General features: G+C 44.3%; 1 pseudogene; it reads right to left on the reverse strand.

Moving 5' to 3' along the window:
- Positions 1-408: 408 nt before the first annotated feature.
- LOC148542919 (protein kinase C delta type-like) lies at positions 409-18,214 on the reverse strand (annotated as a pseudogene).
- Between the last annotated feature and the right edge of the window lie 1,933 nt (positions 18,215-20,147).

Raw genomic sequence — 20,147 nt, forward strand, 5'->3', positions numbered from 1 at the left:
ATAACTGCACTATCCTTACACTATTACTATGATATCCCTATACTATTACTACACTATTCGGGCTGGGGCAAGCATGGGAATAACACATCTGTCTACATCTAAAACATGACATTCTACTCTACGGATACTGCAACTTGCAATTGCACCCACCCATTAGGGATATTATTGGGATGTCCCTGGTCCAGTGTCCCCAAAGGGTGATAGAGAACATAGGATGAATTTGGTGTTTTCAATAGAATAATAAGGGACAGTGACAGGACAGAAGATCTTACCTTCATTGTGGAGGAATGTTAGATGGTAAACATTCTGGTTTGCGGGGGCCTCAGAGAACCGATGGGCGATGTTATGCCATACCTAATTGCAGCAGGGCCATGAAGGGGTGCCAGGTGGTATATGGCAGCAGGACAGCTACATGCAGGTGTCAAAAGAAAATCCCCGGAATAGTTCCTGGTGGAAAGAACTTATTGGGTCACAGGCAGATGTTACACTTGACAGGAGATGGTCTAAGGTCAGGTGCGGTAGTGACTTCTCAGATGGCTGCAGAGAGAAGAAATATGAGACATGTATTCATATAAAGAGTCAGAGAAAACACCTTTATATGTCAGACACAAACAATACAAGAATATCTGACATTATACACAATGGGACTGATGCAGAGGTGTACGCAGGACACACAGCAGCTGCATCTTTGGACGCCAGTAAATCTGAAGAGACAGACACTTCCAGAACATGGGGTCACATGCCCCTGTTTTCAATAACTCTGCCTGGTGCCACCCCCTCCCTGCCCCCACATGGCCACGGCCTGTCAATCAGGCAGCAGCTTAGGGTGCACTGCATGGTATGTTGTAGGACCCGTTCTGCACATGTGCATTTTACCCACCATTGGAGCTGTACGCAAACCATAGAGTGAATCAGGCCCAATATCTGTGCACTTACTTTGCTGGGTACGAATGGGGGTGGTATCTGAAGGGCTTCCAGTCTCTCCCAATCTGTACTCCAGAAGAAGGGATGGTATCTTATTACACCATCCGCACCCAAACGTTCATCAGGATCTTCACACACGAGCTGGAAAGAGCAACAAGACCATTACTATGTAACAGCTGAGCTGCAAATTAAATTGTGATCCATATATCTAGATAACTGTTACAGTAATTATTATTAACTTGCAAGATGAGACAAGCAGCATTTAGCCACATCAGATGAGTTCAAAAATAAATGTATGACAGGTAATAGGTGTCTGCACAAAGCATATATATATGATGTCTGTGTTTTATACGATATACAGATGTGTTGTCATACACTGTGGCCTGAGTCATGCCAAACAGCCCCTCTCAGCATCTTTTTCCCTCAAAATGTGCATCTTAGTCACACAAATAAATCAACTGGAAACTGCAAAACTACTTTCCTAGATTACACTGATCAGTTTGATATGTAACATTTGTACATCTGTGTGTAAATGAGCCTGACTCTATGCGCAGTTTGTCACGCTAAGTTCTGTTGTACTTTATCTGGAACTTTTAAATGTTTAAAAGGAATTCCTGTGCGGTTAGAGTTGCAGCCCAATGTCTTTAGTACACTGTAAGTGGTGATTCGCTGTATCTGCAATGTGAATAAGATGCGAAATGTAAAGGAAAAAAACTATACAATACATTTCTCAGAGCAAATCATTCGCCACGGGTGACTTGCACTGTATGTAGTAATGAGGCTAGGTGTATGAGGAGACATCTATATGTCAGTGTAACGGGGTCCAGCTGGCAAATCGGGTGCAGCTGCAGGCCTGGATCTGGAAATATCCTGGTTGCCAAAGTGTCAGGGTCCAATGGCAGCCTTAGGCATGGCAGTGCGTCTGGATTCTGGAGTCCCCACTGCCTGAAACATACATGTGGAGAATGGCAGAGGGTCTGTATCTGTGAGGATTCAAACCCCGCCAATTACAGCTGGCCAATTAGGAAATGACACCTGAAGCAAGCCAATCACGGCTAGCCGCATCACTGATCCAATATGATTATGGTGAGCGGCTTCATCACCAGCGTGAGGTGCCATAGGGCAGTCCGGTGACAGAGAGGGAATATAGAGAAGCTCCCAAAGATTGAAGACAGGAAGTAGAACCAGAAAGTCCTGGATGGCGGCACACATTACCAAGATTTATAAATAGGCTGCCGCCCACCAGGTGAGGATAACTGAGCCGACACTCAGAAGAAGGGTTGATGAAGCCGTTGGAAGCCATGGTGCAGTAGTGGCCATTGCAAAAAAGCTTAAACTGGCACTGTACATGAGGTGAAGGTTGGGGAAGACATCAGAAGCCCTAGGAGTGTGGAGGAAGCCCAGAATTCCTAAGGCAGCAGTGGCTGCTGCCCCTCAGATGAAGACCACTGGAAGCCCTGAGGCAGTGGGGAACAGCCTGCTTTAGGCAAACACTGGGTGGGCGACCATAGCGGAGCTATTTGTGGCTCAGCCAAAGACTAGAGGATTGGTACATTGAATTGTGTAGCATCCTAGGTTTGGGCAAAAGGCCTGTGGGCCCCATCAGGCACTAGTCCTGTAGCGTAATAGGTGGTCATTAGGCCCAGTAGCATTATTGAAGGCCCTTGTTAGGCGGGCAGTAGGCCTGATGTGCAGAGGGCATGTAGGAAACAAATATCTGGCTCCTGAGAAGGTGGGAAATAAGCCAGAGCAAACGAGGGCATTAGGCCCTGTATCTTATTAGTACTGGCCTTGTTAGGTAGGCAATAGGCCTGAGGACAGCAAGCCCTATAAGTATTGATTTATCTCCATTAATACAGTAGGTGGGCATTCAGCCCGAGGTTGCAAAGGGCAATGAGGGCTTCATTCAGAGGCGGCCGCACGGTCTATGACCGCACGGCCGCCTCGATGTTTGTCCTGTGCACATGCGCACGAGGGAGCCAGCTCCTTCGTGCGCATGTGTGAGACCCGCTACGACCGACAGCGCCGGTCGTAGCGGGTCTCTTTCCAAAGGGGGCGAGCTGTCGATGTTGATTGACAGCTCGCCCCGTTTGGAAGGCGGGCCGGGGGGTGGCAGCCCAAACGGAGGCGTTCCCATGGGAACGCCTACCGTTTGGGGGAGGCCCCACTGACAACACTAGTGATGTCAGTGGAGAGCTTCCGGCTCTGACAGAGCCAGAAGCTCTCCGGGGCTTACGACAAGTGAGACCTTACCCTAGGGTCTCGTCGCAAGCCCCGATGGTCGCGATGGTCTATGACCATCGCGACCATCACCCTAGCGGTCGTTAGAGCTGTGGGTGTAAACCCACAGCCTAACGACCGAAACAGAGGCGGGCGGTCAGGATGCAAGCGGCCGCCCAGTTTCTGAGCGACCGCTTGCATCCTCCGACCACCTCTGAATGAGGGCCTGAGTTATTTAGGTATTGTTCAGGAATATTGATAGGCAGACACTAGGTCTGGGGCGTGGAAGGGCACTAGGCCCTGTAAAAGTTATCAATGGTTCATGGATAGGTGGGTACTAGATTAAAGTTTAGTGTGTGGGCCCCATAAATAGGACATGCCGCATGTTAAGTAACCTTGTCAGGCCCACAATAAAGGTATGCTGTTGGTAAGGTGCCTGCTTGTTCTACCACTGTACTATTGCATGGATGTGTAACTGCATTATAATTTTGCTTTGTAACTATAGCTGCATTCTTGGTGTAAATGCCTTGTTTGGGAGTATAGGGGTAGTGTGTGTTAGGGAGAGCACTACACCCAGCCTGGATTGTTGTTGTTCACTGGGTCAGCGAGATTTAGGGCCATGATGTATGTATGAGTAGCCAGGTTGTTGTGGGTGGCACATGCTAGACAAGGAAAGTGTATTGCAGCCATCTGGGTGGGCTGTTGTCTTGTGCTTATTGTGATCACAAGCGTTCCTCCAGTGAAGAAACAAGAGTGCGTCTGGTGAGTGAATGTGTTTTGTGTGTTTACAAATGCAGCATCCATGTAAAACCAGCACTGGTACAGTGGGCAACTGTTATCTCTGCTTGCTATGTGCAGGTATATAAATACAAGGGTCCATGATGCTGAATACACAGGTATGTAACGTGTCACCTTGCCATTACTGTCCCCCTTTTATGTTGTCACGCTAACATATTCTATTGTTGTGATTTAATATGTGCTTAGTAAATTTGTTTTAGTTGGAATTTATAATTATCTGTATGTTTGCTATGGTGTATTATACAAATATGTGTCCCCTCTGTATTTGTGTTTTGCTGACTTAGGGTGTTACTCTTTATAAAGGTTTCTATTTATATTTATCCCTTACATTTCCTGTGTCTCATATTAAATGAGTGATCTTGTAACCTGAGCAGCATACTCAGCACTTACTCACACTCACCTTTTCAATGATGTCTTGCGCATCAGGATGTAATGAAAAGCTCGGGAGGTCAAGCAGCCTGCACAGGAACGGGGATTCTCCAGTTAGCATTTGGAACAGTACGATTCCAAAGGAAAACCAGTCTGCCGCACTGTTGTACCCAAGGAAATCTTCCATCTGCCAAAATAAAGACTTAGTTTACTACATACTATAGATTATTCTCTATAATGTAAATATAAGTCTGAATAGTAAACTCTGTACTAAGATCCCATACATTGGTGTAAGAGTAACATTTCCCTGGGAGAATCCAAGGGCGCATTGGCCCAACGTTAACACGGGACAGTTCCCGCTGGGCTGAACGGCTCGGAGGTGCCCCAGTACTCACTCTCTCATGGGGTGGTTACTCATGTTGCTGATCTGATAACCAAAGTGATCTGTGACCCGGCCTGTATTGGAGCCTGATAGCTGCCTGGCACTTAGACCCAGCAGACTGCCGGAGGTGCAACCTGCACCTGGGATCTATCTCTGCTAGGAGTAGTATGGGTGTGTTATTGGAGTGATAGGAGTGTGTTGCTAAAAGTGGCTGCATACAGAGACGCTGAATCGCTCACATTGGAGGCCATACTCAGGCAGCTGATCTGCACCTAGCATAGGGCTGATGCAAGTTTCAATGGTGTTACCAATAGTGGTGTCTAATGGTGCAGTACCACTGGGTACAAAGACACAGTCACCAATGAGATTGTGTCCACCTCTGAATCAGGCCCTCTGTGCTTAAGACACACAGAAATTACTGTTTACACATACTGTATTTAGGCCAGAAGTAACTATCACACCTTTGAACAAGGCTGTAAAGAAGGAGCAATTTAAGCAGACATCCTGATAGTTTTTATGGGGACAGCATTAAGGGGCTATATAACAATCTCATCTTTTTACAGCTTGTATCAATTAGCTAAGGCCTTCTAAAGATGGTGATAGCCCACTTTCCCCTATGGGAGAGGTCTGGCAGGAAAAGAAACATCTGATCCCTCCTTGGTGGGCTGGAAATTTTCCTGATAGTCAGAACCCAGAAGTAAAGTATTAGTATTAGCTTTCACTTTACATTTTACCAATCTCAGATACAGGGGTGTAAGTTCATACCAAGTTCATACTATAGATGGCGTTACTTATCGGGCACAAACTCTGGAAAGTTTCACTTTCTGGAACTTGGTGCATATGGGGAATGGGGGTCAAACCTCCAAAAAGGCATTTTCAGAGATTTTACCACATTTTTGGTGATGATGCATCTCACCCACTCTCTCCTATACTAGAGTTGGGTTATAAAAATAACTGGCTTGCTACTGACTAGGAGATATATAGGGGAAGAGCTCAGACTTCAGTAAAACTTTCTAAAAGTGTCCAAGTTCCTGTATTCATCTCATTACCCCATGGTTCCTGGGTGCTCCAATGTATATAATGTGAGTACAAAAATCACCCATCTATTCTTGCTTCAAACCATCCCGAATGCTGCAAACCTGATTTATATCTTCTGACACTCCACCACTCTGCATATTCCTACTATGGCTAATTATATCCTGCAGAACCCAATTCTAACTACTCACCCTCATACAACCCCTCTACAACTTAACCCTTTATACATCTCAAACCACTTCATGAAATACTCCCCCTCATGGCCTCTTACATATCCTTCTGACATCTGCCTCATCTCACCTGTAAGAACCACCTCTATGAGACTCCTGTGTCATTACCCACTAAAATAATTCCCTATCATACTCATTACACTCTCACCCAGTCTTCACAGCCTTATACACTAACATTAAGCTACCAATATGTGTTTGTACTGTAGGGTAAAATGGGAGCACATGTAGGAAACCCTGACAAACATAGAAAGAACATAGATAGTGCCCTGGTCATACCACCCTGGCATATGACACACGGCTCTAGGGCTATACGGCAGGTGGCTCATTGTAACCTGTTTTCTGTGTTTTTCTCATATATTATTGTAAGTTTGGAGAATTATTAGACCTTTTCTATATTACGCGGGTTATGTATGATTCATCCAGTGAGAATACCCATAGTCAGAACGTGTGACATAACATTACACCTGTGATGTCATTACACTGCTCACATTCTGATCAGCAATATTCTCCATGGTGATGAATTAACTACAGCCCTTTTACATTATACAATACCAAATGTTACACAGCTTTTTTCAGGTCACTTGAAAACCAAAAAGTCTGACTCTCCCTCTGTCTGTCTTTCTCTCTATCATTATATAAAAATATAAAGTAGATTGCACCCCAATTTTGTGTTACATTATTATATAATATATACAGTCAGGTGCATAAATATTGGAACATTGACAGAATTTTCATATTTTGGTCTCTATTCACCACCACAATGGCTTTGAAATGAAACAAACAAGATGTGCTTTAACTGCAGACTTTCAGATTTAATTTGAGGGTAATTACATCCAAATCAGGTGAACGGTGTAGGAATTACAATGGTTTCTATATGTGCCTCCCACTTTTTAAGGGGCCAAAAGTAATGGGACTATCAACTCAAAAGCTATTTAATGGACAGGTGTGGGCTATTCCTTCGTTATTTCATTATCAATTAAGCAGGTAAAAGGTATGGAGTTGATTCTAGGTGTGACATTTGCATTTGGAATCAGCTGCTGTCGACTCTCAATATGAGATCCAAAGAGCCGTCACTATCAGTGAAGCAAGCCATCATTAGGCTGAAAAATCAAAACAAACCCTTCAGAGAGATAGCAAAAACATTAGGTGTGGCCAAATCAACTGTTTGGAACATTCTTAAAAAGAAAGAACGCACCGGAGAGCTCAGCAACACCAAAAGACCCGGAAGACTACAGACAATAACTGTGGTGGATGACAGAAGAATTATTTCCCTGGTGAAGAAAAACCCCTTCACAACAGTTGGCCAAATCAAGAACACTCTCCAGGGGGTAGGTGTATATGTGTCAAAGTAAGAGAAGACTTCACAAGAGTGAATATAGAGGGTTCACCACAAGATGTAAACCATTGGTGAGCCACAAAAACAGGAAGACCAGATTACAGTTTGCCAAACAACATCTAAAAAAGCCATTACAGTTCTGGAACAACATCCTATGGACAGATGAGACAAACATCAACTTGTACCAGAGTGATGGGAAGAGAAGAGTATGGAGAAGGAAAGGAACTGCTCATGATCCAAAACATACCACCTCATCAGTGAAGCATGGTGGTGGTAGTGTCATGGCGTGGGCATGTATGGCTGCCAATGGAACTGGTTCCCTTGTATTTATTGATGATGTGACTGCTGACAAAAGCAGCAGAATGAATTCTGAAGTGTTTCGGGCAATATTATATGCTCAGATTCAGTCAAATGCTTCGGAACTCATTGGACAGCGCTTCACAGTGCAGATGGACAATGACCCGAAGCATACTGCAACAGCAACCAAAGAGTTTTTTAAGGCTAAAAAGTGGAATGTTATGCAATGGCCAAGTCAATCCCCTGACTTGAATCTGATTGAGCATGCATTTCACTTGATGAAGACAAAACTGAAGGGAAAATGCCCCAAGAACAAGCAGGAACTGAAGACATTTGCAGTAGAGGCCTGGCAGAGCATCACCAGGGATGAAACCCAGCATCTGGTGATGTCTATGCGTCCAGACTTCAGGCTGTAATTGCCTGCAAAGGATTTGCAACAAAGTATTAAAAAGTGAAAGTTAGATTTAGGATTGTTTAGTTTGTCCCATTACTTTTGGCCCCTTAAAAAGTGGGAGGCACATATAGAAACCGTTGTATTTCCTACACCGTTCACCTGATTTGGATGTAATTACCCTCAAATTAAATCTGAAAGTCTGCAGTTAAAGCACATCTTGTTTGTTTAATTTCAAAGCCATTGTGGTGGTGAATAGAGGCCAAAATCTGAAAATTCTGTCAATGTCCCAATATTTATGCACCTGACTGTATATATTATCAAGGTAAATAGCTGAGATATGTTGCATTGATACACTATAACTGTGGTTAGGTCACCCAGAGTAAGACATGATTACTATCTGTAGAAGTGTACTTGCTATTTAGCATTAATATTATCATATAAGACATCCTCTATAACTCACCTCGGGGGCAATATAGCCTGGGGTCCCTGCATAGCCAAAGGCGACCAGACCTCCATGCATGTTGTTTAATGCAAGGCCCAGATCTGCAATTTTAATATGGCCTGCGCCATCGATGAGGATGTTCTCTGGTTTGATGTCTCTGAAAAGGAAGATTCTACATTTTATTTCTGTTCTATAAATATTTCTACCAACATATAGTATTGATTCTCTAAGTAAAATATTTTGTTAAGTCCGTCATGCCCTATGTGCCCGGTTTGGATCTGACCCTATAAGGTTATAAGTGAGAACCAACGCCATTTTCAGATAACGCTGATTACTGGAGCCCTGCTCCTTCCTATAGGAAGAAGGTCAGGGGTTGCGAAGAGGAATCCGTATAGATCTCTCTGCTGCCGAGACACTGCGAGACCATTATTTATGTGCAAGCAGGAACTCCGGTCACGCATGTGCAGTCAGCCGCGACAGCTCCAGTAAGTAATTGCTACTTCTGTAGCAGTGTTAGGGATCGCAAGAAAAACTGCTTTTCAGAGCAGCTCTCCGTGCACAGGAGCTATACTGAATTGCTCAGTAATAAAGTATCCACCGCCACAAATCGTGAGTTGTATAATAGGCTCCTTAGGGAGCAACATACGGGAGATTTAGATCCAAAAGCACCACGCCCTATCCGTGTATGGCCAGTCTACTGTACTCACCATTGTAAATGTGACACAATTGTACAAAGAAATATAATAAAAATGGCAGAACTGAGAACAATACTACAGTGAGAAAAGAAATGTACTTACCGATGGATAAAGCCCTTAAAGTGCAGATGTTCCAATCCGCAAACCATTTCAGCTGCATAGAAACTGGTAGAGAAAGAAAGGGAACATATGTAACAACCTCAGAAAGCGTTTACTTACAGAATTACACCTGTATCTATTCTTATGTAACTAGACTCACTACATAAACACCTAAAGCACTGGTAACCAGCGGTGGCTCCTGTACCTGTTATCTTGAGGGGGACTGCCACTCCTCTGCCCACCTGAGCAGCACCGTGATGTAGGGAAAGAAAAAATGAGGGAGGTGCACAAGCCCCCGGCTTCTAGGGACTGTATCAGCTGCAGCCCCTGGAAGCGTCACAGCTGGCAGAAAGACAGGGAAGTGGCTTCCCATTGGAAGCACTATCTGCCAATTCGCTGTCCAGACTTCCTTCCAGCATATGATAGCTGATAGCGCTTCCAATAGGCCACTGCAATTATCAGGGGCTCACTGGTGGTGGCAGATCTTTACTGGGGGGGGGGGGAATGCAGCCCTAGGTAATATCCACCACTGCTGGTAACAGCTGACACCAACTGCTCAGGAGGCGTGTTTGTCTTGTGTGATAGCCCATATTCGGATCTCACCTGGTTGTGTCTGACCATCAGAAGGAAGAATAAGCTTATGTAACAGTCAGTGCAGAGTGGTAATGCTGGCATGAGGATATCAGGGCACACACCACTGCCAGTTGGGCCTCTCATGCATGACTATGAGAAGAATGTGATGTGTACATTTTATGTATATTATGTTACCACATTGGCGGATATCCTACTTCAAAGGTGGACATGATGCTGATGTTTGCGCAGATGAGCGATTATTTGCTACTGCACTTGTGCAGAATGTCCTGAAAACCCGTATGGCACATGCGTTCACAGAGACCGCTGTTGTGTATGGAGATGCTGGCAGTAGAGCCGGTGGTGCATAACCATGGGCGTTCCTGGGCAGTGAATGGGAGACGGCCTGAAGTGTGTATAAAAATAATAAAAGCATCTTATGGTTTGATATGGGAGTGACACGGGCATGTCAGTGACCACAGCTGTGTTCCCAAATGTACATCCACAGCCACAGGGGCCATGTGTAGGAAATATGAGAAGAAAACACTGAGCAGGCCATAGACTCCTGCAAGTGCCAATGGTGAATGCGATGGTGAGCTGATGGTAGAGGGCTCAGAACTACTGATGCAGTTACACTGGCCACAAACACTATAAGTGGGCGTCTCAGCACATTTACTCTCTGTCACGCGCTGGTGCACAAGGGGAAGGCAGAAAATAGAATTTGCATATTATCACAGCCACGTACCCAGACCACAAATCACAATAACAAATGCAACTCCCAACACTTCTGAGTCAGCCCAATGTTCCAGGGTGGGTGATAACTGACCCAGCTGCCAAGGACACATCAGAAATTGCATCCACCAAGCCCTGTAACCCTGGACCTTCTATATATCATTATGTGAGTCAGACCCTCATCTATTCAGTCTTCTTTCACCCCATTCATAGCTCTTACGTTGCCGTGTGTAGGTCCAAGGACCCTCTTCTCTCCAGAAGGTCAAACAGGTCTCCTCCATAGGCAAACTCCATCCCCAGGAAGAGAAGCTCCTGTCAGTAACAGACACAAGTCCAATATAATACAATATATTATTGTTCCCACTTATCAGCATCTACAGACAGCACATAGGCCCTGATTCAGAGCCGCTTGCTATTTGCGGTCGTTCGTTCCAAAACAAGGGGTGGCTATTCAAATGAACCGTTCGCTCATTGCGGTCTGTTCACGCCTCTAAGTCTGAACGAGTGAGCAAAACTTGCGGTTGTAATTTTGAAAAATACGCCCCCTGGCCACTCGCACCATACGTCATGTCCGCTATTTATTAGATTAATCGAGTACGTCGACCAGCGTATGAACTGCTCGCTATTCTTGTGGTTGGTTTTTCCTACCACTATATTGCGAGCAGTTCTGACTATAAAACAACCAGGTGACGTGGTCAATGACGCTGCTGTTTTAATTATGCACACACTTAAAATGCCCATTTTGACCTTTAAGCACGCCTGCGTTCTGATCTCCACTCCCCGTTTTCAAGCACCTTCCCCTGTTATCACCCACATACGCCTCCTCCTGTCACTTATATTAGCAGGCATTCGCTATATAGCGAACAAACGATTTTCGGCCGCACTGACTGGTTCGCGCATGCGTATTACAATCCGTACGCATGCGCAGACGAGCGAACATCGGTCAGAACGAACGAGCGGCCGCTTACGAGCGGCTCTGAATCAGGCCCATAGCTCACTGTCACAGTAATAATGACTGGATGTGACAATTACTGAGAAAATCACTTGATGAGATTGATAGAGACAGATTATATGAATTTTCTGTGGGTTGTGCATTGTGTGCATCAAATATAACTTAAAAACAGGTTTGGATATTTTAATAGGGCCATCAAATGTGGTGTATTGCTTATGCAGTGCGTAATAGAGTAGTGGCTTGATACCATTGTAAAAGTACTACATAACATTGTTTTGCACATAAACGTCACCATATTATTATTATAGATGACAGGATTCGCAGGAACAGCATTAACATTTCCAGATCAAGAGGATAAATAGAAATATTCATGAAAGTACCTCAGTCTGGAAGGCAAAAAGCCCTCGGATGACAAAGGCCGATCCTGAGACGTCGTGCAGGGCCTCTCGCTCCACCAGCACCTCTCTCACCACGTCCTCTTGCAGCACCTCCCTCTTCCTGATGACCTTCACTGCAAGCTGTCTCCTGGTCACGGTGTCAGATGCCAGTATCACCTGTGCAGGACAGAGAGGCATTAGAGAGTCAGGAGGAAAGATTTTACACACAAACATATATATATATATATATATATATATACATACACATACATACACGCACAGTATATATATATATATATATATATATATATACACACATACACACACACATACACACACAGTATATATATATATAAAACAAATACTCTCATATGAGGTATGGGTCATACATTGAGTAATGATAATATACTGTGTCAGGAGATAAGGGAATGTAATATATGTAATGAATAAAGTAAAATATGTTAGTCTAGATTGCATTGCATTGTCCCGGTTGCTGTACAGTTGGGGAGGTCTAGTCACTGCTTTTCTGTATAGTAGTGGTGAATGGGTGCTGCACACACCTGCCACTGGTGCTCGGGGAAGTGAATGATAGATAGTAGGGAGAACGGATGGGGATAAGGTGCAGCCTAGTGCTTTTCATGCACCCATCCATGACGTAGACACACCAAATCCGTGATGTGATGTCCTCTGTCCTGATCCAATCTCCACCAATGTTGATCTCTGTATGCTATAGGGCAGCATTTGGTACACATGCTAACCAGGCAACACCATATGTTTGGGGCTGGGACTGCATGACTGGGAGCTGTATATGATGGGTATTTTGAATTAATGTGCACAGAATTATTTTACAATAGCATGCACATATAGTATTTACTTTTATTCTACAGCACAGGTTCTCAAACTTGGTACTCAGGACCCCAAACAATGCATGTTTTCCACGTCTCCTCACAGAAGCGCAAGTGAAATAATTAGCTTCACCTGTGGATCTTTTAAAATGTGTCAGCGAGTAATGAGTACACATGTGCACCTGCTGGGTGACCTGGAAAACATGAACTGTGTGGGGTCCGGAGGACCGAGTTTGAGAACCACTGTTTTACAGTAATAAGTAAATCTATTCAGCGGCAGACAGGAGGGGCCACAGTATAAGACAGGAGGGGCCCATGTGCAGCCTCTATGCGGCCCCCTCCTTTCTGGCAGTGTATTAAACTCTGGCTTTGTGCCGCCGCGTAATTTTCTCTCCGATTTCTATGTGCGGAGCCAACCGATGTGGGACTCCACAGAGGTAAGTATAATTATATGGGTAAAGGGTTTGTGGCATGGGTCCCCCTGTACCCAAGGGCATGTGTGCACTGCACACCCTGCACCCATTATATACAGTTAGGTGCATAAATATTGGGACATTGACAGAATTTTCATATTTTGGCCTCTATTCACCACCACAATGGCTTTGAAATGAAACAAACAAGATGTGCTTTAACTGCAGACTTTCAGATTTAATTTGAGGGTAATTACATCCAAATCAGGTGAACGTTGTAGGAATTACAACGGTTTCTATATGTGCCTCCCACTTTGTAAGGGGCCAAAAGTAATGGGACAAACTAAACAATCCTAAATCTAACTTTCACTATTTAATACTTTGTTGCAAATTCTTTGCAGGCAATTACAGCCTGAAGTCTGGAACACATAGACATACCAGACGCTGGGTTTCATCCCTGGTGATGCTCTGCCAGGCCTGGCATCTCCTGCAAATGTCTTCAGTTCCTGCTTGTTCTTGGGGCATTTTCCCTTCAGTTTTGTCTTCATTAAGTGAAATGCATGCTTAATCGGATTCAGGTCAGGGGATTGAATTGGCCATTGCGTAACATTCCACTTTTTAGCCTTAAAAAATTCTTTGGTTGCTTTTGCAGTATGCTACGGGTCATTGTCCATCTGCACTGTGAAGCGCCGTCCAATGAGTTCTGAAGCATTTGACTGAATATGAGCATATAATATTGCCCGAAACACTTCAGAATTCATTCTGCTGCTTTTGTCAGCAGTCACATCATCAATAAATACAAGGGAACCAGTTCCATTGGCAGCCATACATGCCCTCTCCATGACACTACTACCACCATGCTTCACTGATGAGGTGGTATGTTTTGGATCATGAGCAGTTCCTTTCCTTCTCCATACTCTTCTCTACCCATCACTCTGGTACAAGTTGATCTTTTGTTCCAGAACTGTAATGGCTTTTTTAGATGTTGTTTGGCAAACTAATCTGGTCTTCCTGTTTTTGTGGCTCACCAATGGTTTACATCTTGTGGTGAACCCTCTATATTCACTCTTGTGAAGTCTTCTCTTGATTGTTGACTTTGACATATATACACCTACCTCCTGGAGAGTGTTCTTGATTTGGCCAACTGTTGTGAAGGGGTTTTTCTTCACCAGGGAAATAATTCTTCTGTCATCCACCACAGTTGTTTTCCGTGGTCTTCCGGTGTTGCTGAGCTCTCCGGTGCATTCTTTCTTTTTAAGAATGTTCCAAACAGTTGATTTGGCAACAACTAATATTTTTGCTATCTCTCTGATGGGTTTGTTTTGATTTTTCAGCCTAATGATGGCTTGCTTCACTGATAGTGACAGCTCTTTGGATCTCATATTGAGAGTCGACAGCAACTGATTCCAAATGCAAATGTCACATCTAGAATCGACTCCAGACCTTTTACCTGCTTAATTGATAATGAAATAATGAGGGAATAGCCCACACCTGTCCATGAAATAGCTTTTGAGTTGATAGTCCCATTACTTCTGGCCCCTTAAAAAGTGGGAGGCACATATAGAAACCGTTGTAATTCCTACACCATTCACCTGATTTGGATGTAATTACCCTCAAATTAAATCTGAAAGTCTACAGTTAAAGCACATCTTGTTTGTTTCATTTCAAAGCCATTGTGGTGGTGAATAGAGGCCAAAATATGAAAATTCTGTCAATGTCCCAATATTTATGCACCTGACTGTATACACCAATGAATGCATTACTTTAGTGCATAGTACTAGATTACATAATGTTAATGTGCCCATTGTTCTGGTCAGTGACTTGCCAGGTGCTGACGCTTCCTTGTCCTAGAACTGTCTCTTTAGTGCAGCTACTTATACAGAACTGACAATAGGCATGTGGAGAATGTAACAGTGTCACTTCAGCTGCCTACCTACTACCCCTTCATCAACTAAATTGCATTCTCCTAAAGTACTGTTTGGTTCAACCATACTTGCTAACTCTCCCTGATTGTCAGGGAGACTCCCTGAAATAGTGGCAATCTCCCTGAGTCCCTGAAGAGTCCAGCAAGCTCCCTGTTTGCTCCTTACCCCCATTCTGAAGCTGTTATTTATATATATAAGACACGCCTCTTAGATTTAGCAGTACATGCCCACTTTAACATGCGCTCATAGGTGCCGCTTCACAATCTCCCTGAAATGCTTTTTCAAAAGTAGGCAAGTATGAGTTGAACCTTTATCCTATAGGTATGTCATCAGGGATGTCAGTACGGGGCCCCAATCTGCCCAAGTCCTTTCTGCAGAAAATACAACTATTTCACTCCTCGCAAACACCATTTTCACTGTTTACATTAATAAAAATAAGCTGCTCACATAGACACAAATGGGATTTGGACACAAACTTTTATAAATGACTATTATGTACCTAATGTCAAGGTGGCAGGTTTGTTATATGTAAATATAGCTGTGTGTATATATAGTTAGGCATAATGGTTACATAAGGACAAACCAGACAGAAGACACAAATCTTACCTTCCCAAAGCTGCCCTGGCCAAGCTCTTTGTGGAAAATGAACCTCCTGATGGATAATGGGGTTCTGTTGCCAGGGCAGGCTGAGGAGACTCCGCTTCCTCCTAATGGGGTAACATAACAATAGGTTATTATTTTTTTCTTTATATAAATGCAGAGTCAGATAGTTAACATTATACAAATCAGTAACCAGCTGTGGCATAGGGGCCCTATGGGATCTTGTATTTTAGGCCCATTATAAAGAATATTTAAGACTAAAGCTGGGTACACACTAGGTCGACGAGTCCACCGACCTATCTGACAATTGGTAAGTGTATACACACTTACCAATTCATCTGCCTGATGTGCCGGGCTTGACAGCTCAAATGGCTAGACATTTAAATTGCCCACCCACTTGAGCTGTCAATCCCCACAGCATGCGTACAGGTGATCAGCGGATCATCCATACACAAGCAGATGGCCCATATATCTTTTAGATATATCGGCCATCTGCTGTGCTGCAAAGCTGATCAGATATGTCTGTGAACTACGTAGTTCACAGACATATCCGCTGTACACACCCTGGCAATGCTCATTCAATGGAACCGGCAATGTATCTATCAGTGTGTACTTCGCTTTAGCGGGAGATGTATCAAACCTTGGAGAGAGATAAAGTGAAGAGATAAAGGGGTCTATGTACTAAGCCTTGGAGAGAGATAAAGTGGATGGAGATAACGTACCAACCAATCAGCTTGTAACTGTCATTTTCAAACACAGCTTATAAAGTGACAGGAGCTGGTTGGTTGGTATTTTATCCCCATCCAATTTAAATCTCTCCTATGTTTGATACATCACTCTATAAATATAAGTTGTTTCTTTTATAAAAGCTCTACATATATCATTTATACACACATATATATTCATATATACATTTGTTAAAGGTATTAGTAGTTCTTTGTATTTTAGGTTTAGTGGTGCTATAATATTACAGCTAAAAACAAAACTCCCCATTTCACAGTAACTTACAGAAACATATCAATTGTCATTGTGATGTGTAACGTGCTCCCAATTAATAAACATTATCAGGATGCTAATATACATATAATACAGCCCACACTCCCTTACTCTATGTTATTCACTAATATTCTGCTGTTAGCATCTGTTACCCAATATATTATTACTGGTATTGCTGGGTTTTATCATGCACAGTAAAAAATATCGGTTTCAACTACCTGAGTGATATAAGTTACTGTGTATAACGCTATAGTATAAATAACCATTTTAGGACGTAAGCTCTGTGGCACAATGATGACGAGGAGCTATCAGTGATAAGGTACATGAGAATCTGCCTGTTATAAAGGGACATCATACTTACAAATTAACATTAAAATGGGTTATATTAATTTTAAGTAAAAAATATGAGGTTCCAAAAATGAAGAATTAGAGAATGAGTTAAATGTCTCTGGGTCTCATTCAGACCCACTCGCGAGCGCAGGACGCTCGCAAGCGGGTCGATGGTACCCAAATGCGCATGCGCACGACAGAGGGAGCTCCATCGTGCGCATGCGCGAGACCCGAATAACGACGGCCAAGCCGTCGTTATGGGTCTCGCACTAAAGGGGGCGTGCTGTCGATGGTGACTGACAGCACGCCCCCTTTAGTGGGCGTGCCGGGGGCGTGGTTGCCAGACGGAGGCGTTCCCATGGGAACGCCTACCGTCTAGGTCCGGCCCCACTGACATCACTAGTGATGTCAGTGGGAGTGATTTTGGCTCTGATAGAGCCAAAATCACTCCTGGGCTTGCGGCAGCGAGACCCTACCGCAGGGTCTCGTCGCAAGCGGGATGGTCGCAATGGTCTTGACCATCGCGACCATCATCATGGACGCTCGAAAAAGCTGTGGGTGGTCACCCACAGCTATGCGAGCGTCCAAGAGGCCGCTCCATTTTCAGGTAGGAGGGCCCTGATTCAGAGCGAGCGCTCTGGTCAGAGCGTCCGGCTCTGAATCAGGCCCTCTGTTAGAGCTTACAGGCCTCTAAGGTCCAATTTGATTGGGAAATTGAATCATATTAAATCAATGTGCTTCAATCCCTCATCCAAGTTATGGTGGCAATGATACCTCCCTCTATGTGAGTACAATGTGACCCAGGGAAATATTAAGTAAAATGAGATAGATAACCAGCTACAGTGTGATCTATAACTAGTAGCAGTAGGAGAGCAGGTTCTAAATTATGGAGGAACCTTTTTCTGTTAAAACCACGTATCCTTCATTACCTGGTGTGTCCAATGCATGGGGGAAATCGCCATACTTCCTGACCTTCTTCTTCTCTCGGACCTCATCCTGGTGTAATCTCTTCCTCTTCCCATGCGCATCCTCCTCATGATGTTTCTCCTTCTTCTTCTTCCGCTGTCCTGTCTCTCCATTCCTCTGACGCTTCCTCTTCTTCTTCTTGCCAGACAGGGCCTGATGGGAACTCGTCTTCTCCCTTTTGCACTGGTGACCCTCTGGGGTGACATTGCTCCTGTCCTCTCCTCCACCAGGTGTAACTTCTTCATACTCGCCAAGCTCATTGATGGTAACAATATTCAACTCTGTGACATCTTCTGCAATGGGATACAGGAGCTGGCTGGATGCCACAGGATCTCTCCTCCTCTTCTCTCCTCTCATCACCTCCTTCTCCTCCTCCTCTTTTTGGTCTCCTCGCTCTCTGTGATTGGGCTCCATCTTCTGGCTGCTCAGCTCCAGTCACTCACCACCAACTGTCACTCATGGAACCCTATGATGTCAGTGGCCGTGAGACCAGCCACCTGCTCCCTGTACTGGCTGTAATTGTGTTTCTATGGCATTTAGGGCAGGATTGCGATACATCCCGCACACTTACCGAATGCATAGTGGCATTTATTAACGCCATACGCATGTAGATTTGTGACACTTGTGCACATCCTGAGGGTTCCTCTGACTAGTAATCTAACTACAGGTAGGAGAACTGGCAGAGGGCACTGACACATTTTCTGCACAGGTGAGGGAGGCAAGCTTTATGCAGCAATTTAGTGTAAGTACACACAGGGCTGGTGCGAGGGTGTCTGGTGCCGTCCTCCAAAATCTAAATTTGTGCTGTCCTTCTTTTCAATTTAAAAACATAATGATCACAACACTGCTGGCTTCACCGCTCCATGAAATATCTGTCTCATCCAAATCAGATGCCTCCAGGTTGACTGTGAGATAATAAGGTCTACAAAAAAAATACACCCAACTGCTCTAATGCAGAAGTGGGAGGACACGGCCTGCTGTGCTGCCCCAAGCACCACTATGTGCCTAATGGCCTACTGCAAATCTGCCACTGTTCCCGAAGATTGTAAGAATGGGATTTGCAATGGAAAACCCACAATACCTGTGCACCTGCACCTAACTGTTAGACACCAATGTACTGTAGGTCCAATATAAAGTTATACTGAAACATTCTGCAGTATAACACAGCACCACAACTCTCTGCATCATATCATATGGCCTTCTTAAACGCAGAGCCCGATTAACAATGGGGTGAGTGGAGAAGCAGCTCCAGGCTCCTCCAAGAAAATAGGCCCATAGGATCACTACAGACAGTGTTGACAGGAAAAAAAATTGTTCCTGTCACCACGCAGTCCAAAGCCCAGCACACTCATTTCACCCCAATTCAAAGCTTCACCACCCCACAGGGTAACTGAAGCTCTGCAGCCGTCTGTCCTTTAAGCCCCGCCCCCATTCAGTCAAAGATCCACTCATGCGCACCTGTTTGAAACCATGCCCCCACCCACAAAAGCCACTCCCACTACCTGTAGCCCACCTAAACTATGATACCACACCTGAAGGTCCACCCCCAGCCACCAAAGTCCAAACATTTCACCTTTTATTATAGTAACATGTGTCTTGTGGTTATGTGGAGGTATAGTGAATGGTCTTTTATCTGTATGCTTCTACTTAGTGGGGGTGTGGGTGATCCTATGGTGTGTGGGAGACATAAGGAAGAGAGAGAAGAGTGTAATAACATTAGGGAGAGAGAGAATAGTGTAATAACATTAGGGAGAGAGAGAAGAGTGTAATAACATGTTTTGGGGAGAATGCAATTGTTTTGGGTTGCCAGATCTCACGGACGAGCAGAAATTTGTGAAAAAACATATAAACTGTATTACTGTATGTATATAATCTTATAGAAAATCTATATAGAGGGAGGCTGGAGGAGAGAAAAGCCAAATGAAAACAAGTAGTCATCAAGACCTATTTATTAAACACTTTACTTGTGCCATCGCATGGCTTCAGCTGACACGGTCAAATTCCATGCAACGTGCCATCCTGCTGTATTCCCTGGTATTTATATAGGAAATTCTTTCTGCACATGTGTATAATGGATTTCCTCATGTATGTCTGTCCTCCCTGCAGTGATGTGTCAGTCTGTGATCACCAACATCACTGCCGGAATAGCGTCCCAGAATGCCGCGCAAACAACATTCTGCAGCGCATGCACCAGGGACAAAAGAGGAGGGATTGTAAGATCCC

This window comes from Taudactylus pleione, unplaced genomic scaffold (genome assembly GCF_031769625.1).
Source record: "Taudactylus pleione unplaced genomic scaffold, aTauple2 ptg000007l, whole genome shotgun sequence".
NCBI lineage: Eukaryota > Metazoa > Chordata > Amphibia > Anura > Myobatrachidae > Taudactylus > Taudactylus pleione.